Below are 9,108 nucleotides of genomic sequence, written 5' to 3'. Positions count from 1 at the left end.
GACTTAACTAGGGGACAGCGAGGTCTGAGAAGGGAAGTTGCTCAGTCGTGTACGACCCTTCGCCATCCCATTGACTGTAACCTACCAGGCTCCTCCGTCCATGGCATTTTCCAGGCAAGAGTACTAGAGTGGGTCTCCATTTCCTTCTCCAGAGGATCTTCCTGACCGGGGGATCGAACCCAGGTCTCCCGCACTGTGGGCAGACGCTTTACCCTCTGAGCCACCAGGGAAGCCCACGTAGTCAGGTCTGGGGAGCAGAGGACATGTCAGCTCCCTGGTGATTCCAGCATGCAGCTGGGGCCGTTGTCTATGAGGATCTGAAATCCGTAATTTTTGAGTTCTCATTGAGCTGCTGATTGTTGTCTCAGGTCCAAGTTCCTCCTTGTGTTGAGGTTTTGGATGGTGTTAGCCATTTTCAGAGGCTGGGTGAGCTCACCTTCTACCCCGGGGTTCCGCCTCTGCCTACACCTCTGTGGTCTGACTGCATCAGTTCCCATGTAGACATTATGACATGGTGTGTCTCTGCTTACCATGCAGTTTCCCTTCTCCGCCTTCTTAAGGATTGCTTGCCCAGCCATTCTGGAGTGGGCCCTTGCTTTTCTTCAAGAGCAACTATATTATCTTTCACTATTCCCCTTCTCTTTCTTCCATCCATTCCTTCCCTCCCCCTGACTTCCTTCTTTCTTTCCTTTTCATACCTTTAAAAATTTCTTCTCGTGGCCTTATGAGGAAGTGGATATTTCAGCATGAGTTTAGTCCACATTCTTAAAATCTGGTGATTTTACTTTTTAACCACATGCACTTCTATGTTATTTGCGTTATTTCCCCACAAATGTATTGCTTTTATAATATCTTTTAAAATATCTTTATGAAAAGTTATTTTATGCATGAAGTCTAGGTAATAATCTGGAAAGATGTTTATGATACAGTGTGAAGGAAAAAAGAAGAAATATGTGCAGGAGAATGACAGCAGTGAAAATAAGACAAACTATCCATGGAAGACGGACTAGGATGAAGTCCATAAAAATTAGTGATTTTGTTTACATGGTGAGATTGTATAATTACCTTTTTATTCTTCATATATTTATGTGTTATATATGTATATTTTTAAAGAGCATACTTGTTTCATGATGGGTGGGAAAATTGAACCACTCATTTTAAAGGAGATTAGTCAACTGTAGAAATTGCCTGCTTTAAGAAATGGTCTGTGGGAGACACCCAGGCTCAAAGAAGCTGACTGAGGTGTATCCTGAAGGCAGTGTGTCTCAGAAGAAAACTAACACCCTCAGCTGTCCTGTGATGTCTTGGGCATGAAGCCCTGCCTTAATGGATATTTGTTTGCCTCTCTTCCCCGTTTTTCCAGCAAGAGTGCCTTTTATCGGTTTGGGCATCCAGCCCATGATCAAACTACAAAGTGCTGAGCTCCACCTTTGTCTCAAGAGTCACAGCACATGATCAAGGCCTACAGCAGTCAGCGTGTCACATTCCTTTTGTGTCGTGATTGGCCAAAAGTGAGCAAGTGATTAAGCCAGGTAAACTGAAGCCACCTACTACTACTCTTTTTTCCCAGGTGGAACTTGAACTTGAACTTGGTTGGCTGCAATAGCTATAGCCATCTTGCTTCCCAGTGGAGCCTGAGAACTCAGCAGCATACGGAGGGGGGGAGATGATCTGAACCCCAACTTAGGCTTGATGAGGCCAGCTCTTCTGCCCTTTGATTTTTCATTTATGCAAGTTGACACATTTCCTAAGTCAGGCTGAGTTGGGCTTTTAGACACTTATAACCAAAATAGTTCTACAAACTGTGCTTGAGGACATGTGCTTTAAAAGGAGGACTACAGAATAAGTAGCTTAGTTAGTAAAGAATCCTCCTGCAATGCAGGAGACCCTGGTTCGATCCCTGGGTCAGGAAGATCCACTGGAGAAGGGAATACCTACACACTCCAGTATTCTGGCCTGGAGAATTTCATGGACTGTATAGTCCGAGGGGTCACAAAAAGTCAGACACGGCTGAGCGACTTTCACTTTCACAGAATAAGAATGTGTTGCCGTCTAGCCACTGCTTTCTCAAGAGAGCTGATGCTCTGATTCCTGACCTCCACCCCTATTCCTTGGGCAGGTGTGTCTGCCCCTTGGAGAAACAGTTATTCATTCGGTTAGCCTACCTTGATGAAAATATCTCACCATGGCACCCAACTCTGATTTCTGACCCCAGATTTACTAAACTGTCCTCGGACCATCCCTTTGGCCCCCTTGATTGGGCTGACGACTAGGTAGGCACTCTCCCGTTGCCCGCAAACACACTGGCATGACGTGCCTGGTCAGCCTGCCGTGGATTCAGTTAAGCAATTGGTTGCTTAACCTTGATGTTCTGACTACACAGCTGAGAACAGTCCCAGCTTCGTGGTGTTCCACCATGACACAGAGAAGCCGATCAACTTAAGTCTCCATATATCCACTGAATAGCACAGGGAACTATATTCGACATCTTAGGATAAACCATAATGGAAAAGAATGTGTGTAAATGCATAAACCTGACTCACTTTGTTGTATAGCAGAAATCAACACAACAATGTAAATCAACTCTAGTGATAATAAAAAATAAATTTAAAAAGTCTCTTTACTCTATTATCTCTTTTTAACTTTGACAAGATCATTCACATAAAAAGCGGCCAGAGTGTGAATGTCTAGTATTTGGCCCTGGCAACACAAGTGGGTTCTGGCACATGGTAGACTTGGGTTTGATTCTCCTGTTTCTGGTATAGTCCTGGGCAGGACCCCATCCCCCCTAAACCTCTGGGGCTTTTTTGTTTGTTTGGTCTTTTTGGGCGAGCCATGCAACACAATGGATCTTATTCCCCCAAGCAGGGATCGAACCCATGCCCCTGGAGTAGGAGCACGGAGTCTTGACCACTGGAGTGCCAGGGAAGTCCCCTAAACTTGTTTTGATTCCTATTGATATACTACAAAGTGGAGATAATACTTTCCTCGTGGGGTCATCACAGAAACAAAATAGAACAATATACACAAAGCCTGAGCACAATAAAATAGTGGCTACTTAGCAGAGGATTTTCTAGGAAGTTAATAAAACTTCAGGGCCCCGGAGAGGGATCCTGGTAATTTGTTCATATGATCATATATTTTTGTAAAATTTGCAAATGTAAAATGTGTTTGCAATTATTTATCTTAAATCAGGTCCCCCAAATCTTGTACTACTATTACCCCATTTAAACCTCACCACATTATGCTAAAGCTGAAACTCCAGTACTTTGGCCACTTCATGCGAAGAGTTGACTCATTGGAAAAGACTCTGATGCTGGGAGGGATTGGGGGCAGGAAGAGAAGGGGACGACAGAGGATGAGATGGCTGGATGGCATCACTGACTCGATGGACTTGAGTCTGAGTGAACTCTGGGAGCTGGTAATGGACAGGGAGGCCTGGCGTGCTGCGATTCATGGGGTCGCAAAGAGTCGGACACGACTGAACAACTGAACTGAACTGAACAGTGCTGTGAGACAGATATTATTGTTACTATCATTTTACAAATGAGAAAAACTGAGGTTTATGGATACTAAGTAACTTTTCTAAGACCGCATTGTGAGTGGTGGAACCAGAATTCAAACCCAGGCAGTCTGCGTTCAGAGGTGTCCAGGGCCCATGGCTTAAGCACTCTACCTCGTTTCCCAAACTTGCCTGGGCTAAAGAATCACCAGGTGAGTGAAAGTGAAAGCGTCAGTGGCTCAGTTCTGAACAGCTCTTCGCGACTTCATGGACTGTAGCCCATCAGGGTGTTCCATCCATGGGACTCTCCAGGCAAGAATACTCGAGTGGGTAGCCCTTACCTTCTCCAGGGGATCTTTCCGACTCAGGGATTGAACTTGTGTCTCCTGCATTGCAGGCAGATTCTTTACCTTCTGAGCCACCAAAGAAGACCCTATTAAAGCGCAGATTCAGGGCTCACCACGGAGCTAGCAAAATAGGATTGATCTCTAGGGAAGGGACTAGGGAATTTATTTTTAACATGCCTCCCAAATGAATTTGGTGAGTGGGCAGATAACTGCTTTTCAACCTATTGCCTCCATATAATAAGGGTTCAATACCAGTTAGATTGAACTAAGAAGTTTGCAATAAAAAGGTTTTTTTTTTTTTTTAATAACAGAGGCCTCAGGTTTTACAGTGGAGGCAGAATTTAACCTAAGCCATGGGGAACAGACAGAACTTTTCAGAGAGGAAACAAGGGGGGAAGCTCTACTGTGTATATCTGGTACAAAAGAATGTGATAAGATGCAGCCTCTGCAGTTCCCTGTTTATTAACTGAAAAGACGTTTCACTTAGATCACTTGAGCAGTTGTTATCTCAACTAAAAAAATTGTGTGAACTGTTGTTGCCAAATTTGGGTGTCAGTTGAATCAAAGTTATTATTAATTTTAAAAAATGAATGTTTTCTGGCTTATTTGAGCAAATGTGGATCCCACTTGACAAAAGCCCTAATGGCCAAGGAATTATTTAATGGAAAGAAAACAAGTGCTTATCAAAAATGAACTTTAGGACTTCCCTGGTGGTCTAGTGATTGGGGCTCAGCACTTCCATGGATGGGGTGGGGGTGGGGGGGCAGGTTTGATCCCCGGTCAATTAAAAAAAGAAATAACTTTATGATGAGCTAAGATAAGTTCACACACTACACTGGCACTCTTTTGTCCAAAGTAAATGGAAGACTAGAGCTTCGTTGAGTCTGGAGAAGCAAAGAAGAAAACCCTGCCACAGGGCCTGCACATTTTATGTCTAGACGGAGTGGAAGTTAATTTCCCATGGGTAACATCCCACTTGAATGTTTACTATAGTTTTTCTTAAATTCATAGCCTTTGGCTTCAAAGATTCTGAACATGGAGAACAATTCATATTTTATTTAAGGAAATTCTAAACATAGACAAAAATAGAATAGTGTAATAAATTCTACCATGTACCTTTCACCCAGTTTCAACAATTATTAACTTTCAGTAATTTTGAGAAGCTGTTTAAAAATCCATAAAGATCAGTGCTTACAAGTTAAAGAATCTGAAAGGGTTAAAGCAGTCATTCAAACAATTGGGGAGAGGGAAATAATGACTTTTGGTAAATTTCTTACATGACTTGGGTAAGAAACAGAATAAAGATAACATTAACCTTTGGGGTAGCTCTTTTGTGTGGTATCACTTCTTCCAAATCCCACCCCCCTGCCCCCCACCCCACCACCACCACCAAGTGAAGCGGAATGTTTTCTATTACACTGCTTTCTGCAGCCCAGAGGACAAAGCGGGTTCACTCACCAGACTTGAGACTTTGCAGATCCTGTCCTAGACCCCATGAGGAGTTCCCTAGCTACAGCAGATTGAAGGAAGAGTCGTGAAGTTTGACCACTTATTGTCTCTACTGACACAGTGGTGTTTGAATGACATTTTAAAGAGCGGACTCTACGACTAAATGCAGATGTGGAAGGAGACAGAATCCCAAGCTGAGGGAGCTGTGTACAAAGATGGGAAGCAGGAAGGTACAGGGTGAGTTTGAGGGTGTGGCTATATTACACTGTTTGTGATGGAAGGCAATTTAAGAGCTGGAAGAATCTTCAGTTGACATCATGGAGCAGAGGTCTGCAGACAGACCTGTCTGGTTACCTTCTGCCTTGCCTGACACTGCTGGTTGCCTACCCAAGTCATTCCCAATGTGTTTTCCTTGCTGGTAGAACTGCCTCCCTCTCTAAAGGCTGAAATTGCCAGATATTCATTACTAGACTCTCCTGCAGCTAAGGGATAACCATGTGATTCAACTCTGGCCAAAAGAAACTAAAGGGAAATCTGCAGGCGGACTTATGGAAAGAATTTCCTCCTTAAAGAAAAAGACTCTAAAGCAAAAACTTCTTTTTACCTTTGAACAAAGCTGTATCACAGTGTGAGGTTTGGAGCTGTGGCAGCCATCCTGCGACCATGAGGGCACAAGCTGTGGATGAAAACCAATGTGTTGAGGATGGCAGATGAGGAAGATGAAAGTGATTTAGTCCTTGAAGACATCATTATGCCACTCTGCTTATGAAACCCTGTATTTGGAAGCTTATGTTGTGTGATATTGACATGTTTTCCTTATTAAGTCATTTTGATTTTCTTAACCCCTGAGTTAACATCAGCCCAGAAAACAAGAGAGAAAATACAGTTGTCCTTTGTATCTGTGTGGGATTGGTTCAGAACCCTGCTACTCCCAAGCACACACACACATACACACACACACACATACACACACACACACACACACACACACACACTCCATTACAGATACCTAAATCTGTGGATGCTCAGATTGTATACAACCTACACACATCATCCTGCACACTTTAAACACCTCTGGATTCCTTATATTACCAATGCAATGTAAATGCTAGGACATGGTAAATTCAAATTTTGCTACTTGAAATTTTGTGGAATTTTTTTTCAAATATTTTTGCTGCATGGCTCGTTAAGTCTGTGGATTCAGAACTATGGATATGGAAAGCTGAATGTAAATAATTGCCCAACTTAGATTATTTCTCCTTTGCAACCTTAATTTTTTTAACTGAATATTTAGAACTTACAAGTATGTGTAAAGCGTAATAACAATTCTTTTGTATTTTTGAAAAATTTCATGTCTACCCAAATCATGCATGAAAAGTACTTATGGGAAAAACAGAAAAACTAGGAACAGGCCACTCAAAATCTTCAGAAGTTAGCAAGTAGAGCCCTGATAAAAATGATAATCATTCAGGAAAATATCCTAGCACAGTTCAATCTCCGTTCACATTTGCAGTCAACCACATGGCAGGCCTTTCTTTGCAGCCTTGTAGCCTGATTCCTCCTTAGAGACCAAGGTCCTAAATTTGCTTCCAAAGAGACTATTTTCTCCCCAACAAAAAATATAATCTAGAGGTAGCTTTCTTAATTTACTTTATTTAAAACTAAAGAAAAATGTCTTCATTGCTTTCTCATCTGTACTCCTAACTTCCCTAGACAGATTAAAAGAGCAAAAAAAGTAGAGGATCTTAAGCCACTAAATCAGCCACTAAAGGAAGGCGCTTCTGTGGGTTTTCCAGTTTCTCCCTGTGATGCTCAAATATGATGAGGGCTTTCTCTTTGCAAGAAAGCCTGCTCCAATGACTTCAAAATATCAACATACTGAAACAATTCGCACATAAACCAGCTTGGTTTCTGTGTTATATTATCACCACTCCTTATGCATCTATCACATGTGAGCCAGTACCGTTAAAACAACTTCAATGTGGTTAAAATGGTAAATTTTATGTCACGTATATTCTACCACAATTTAAAAAAAGACTAACCAGGCACAAGAAACAAACTGGGGACTAAACAGAGCTCTTGTTGATGTGCGTTATATCTATCAGTGTTTAGTAGTCATTAAAACCAAGAAATTAAAAGAAATAGACATCACTGTGAACAGATGGTGCCAATAACACCAGTGTGACCACCACTCAGTTTCAGAAATAAAACTCCCAAACAGAGTTGAATTCCTTTGCGTGTCTCTCCCCGAATGCACTGCTTCTCTGTCACCCAGAAATAATAACTATTCAGGATTGAATGCTTATCATTCTATCTGGTTTCCTGAAATATATGTGCTCATGGTCAGTGGCTTCAGTTGTGTCCAACTCTTTACGACCCTAAGAACTGTAATCCACCAGGCTCCTTTGTCTGGGGGATTTCCCAGGCAAGAATATTGGAGTGGGTTGCCATGCCCTCCTCCAGGGGATCTTCCCAACTCCATGCTCAAGTCCACGTCCCCTTCATGTCCTGCACTGCAGACAGATTCTTTACCACTGAGCCACTAGGGAAGCCCTTCAAATACATACATATATAGTATGTATATAGCATTTATATATGTGTATATAAGATATATATATATATTTTATATAGTTAAAAGTTTTGAACATATAGTTAAAAGTTTTGAACATATAGTTAAAAGTTTTAAGCCACCGTGATAACTTTTATTGATTATTCTATATATAAGATATATATTTTTTTGTATAGTTAAAAGTTTTGAACATATAGTTAAAGTTTAGAACATATAGTTAAAGTTTTGAACATAGAGTTGAAAGTTTTAAGCCACTGTGATAACTTTTATTGATTATTCTTGATTCAAAAGGGCTTCTCAGGTGGCACAGTGGTAAAGAATCCACCTGCAAATGCAGGAGATGCAAGAGACACAGGTTCGATCCCTGGGTCAGGAGGAACCCCTGGAGGAGGAAATGGCAACCCACTCCAGTAGTCTTGCCTGGAAAATTCCATGGACAGAGGAGGTTGGTGGCCACAGGCTGCGGGGTCGCAAAGAGTCGGACTGAGCAAGTGACTGGGTGCACACGCTTGGTTCATGCACCCTTACAGGTGCCCTCGGCCACTCACTCCTCCCGAATCGGAGGTGTGTCTTACCAGTACTCAATCAGCATGCCTTGATGCCTTGCTTCCAGTTCCTTTCAGAAATTATGGTGGAACACTGTGAGACAATAGAAAATATACAATAGTCTTTGCTCCTGGCTCCTGACACAGAGCTCCTGAAATATTTGTAATTTCCTGAGTGACAGGACCGTCTTTTGTTCTAATGGAGCAACTCTAGGTGGGCTTCTGGGTGGTTCCAAGTTGAGAGCCGGTCACCCGAAAGAACAAGCCATTGTTAGAAGCTTGGAATGTTCAGCCTGGCCCCCCATTTTCCTAAGAAGGAGGAAGGGCTGAAAATGTAGTTAATGATCCATCACGTGTATACGATGAAACCTCAATAAAATTCCAATAGTACAACTTTCAGAGAGGGTGACACAGTCCAGCTCCACAGGAACGAAAGCTCCTGTGCTCAGAACCCTCCCAGACCTCGCCCTAGGTATCTCCTCATTTGACTGTTCATTTGTATCTTTTATCATGTCTTTAACAAACTGGTTTATCTAAGTGTTCCTGAGTTCTGTTGAGTTGCTGTAGCAAATTAACTGAATCCAAGGGAGAGAGTCATTGAAACTTCCAGTCTACAGCCAGTTGGTCAGAAGCTCAGAAAGCACCTGGGCTTTCAGATGACTTTCAACTGGAGTGTGGTGTTGTGTGTGTGCGTGT

Source organism: Ovis aries, chromosome 9 (assembly GCF_016772045.2).
Source record: "Ovis aries strain OAR_USU_Benz2616 breed Rambouillet chromosome 9, ARS-UI_Ramb_v3.0, whole genome shotgun sequence".
Classification (NCBI taxonomy): domain Eukaryota; kingdom Metazoa; phylum Chordata; class Mammalia; order Artiodactyla; family Bovidae; genus Ovis; species Ovis aries.
Note: the sequence above shows the minus strand (reverse complement) of the source record.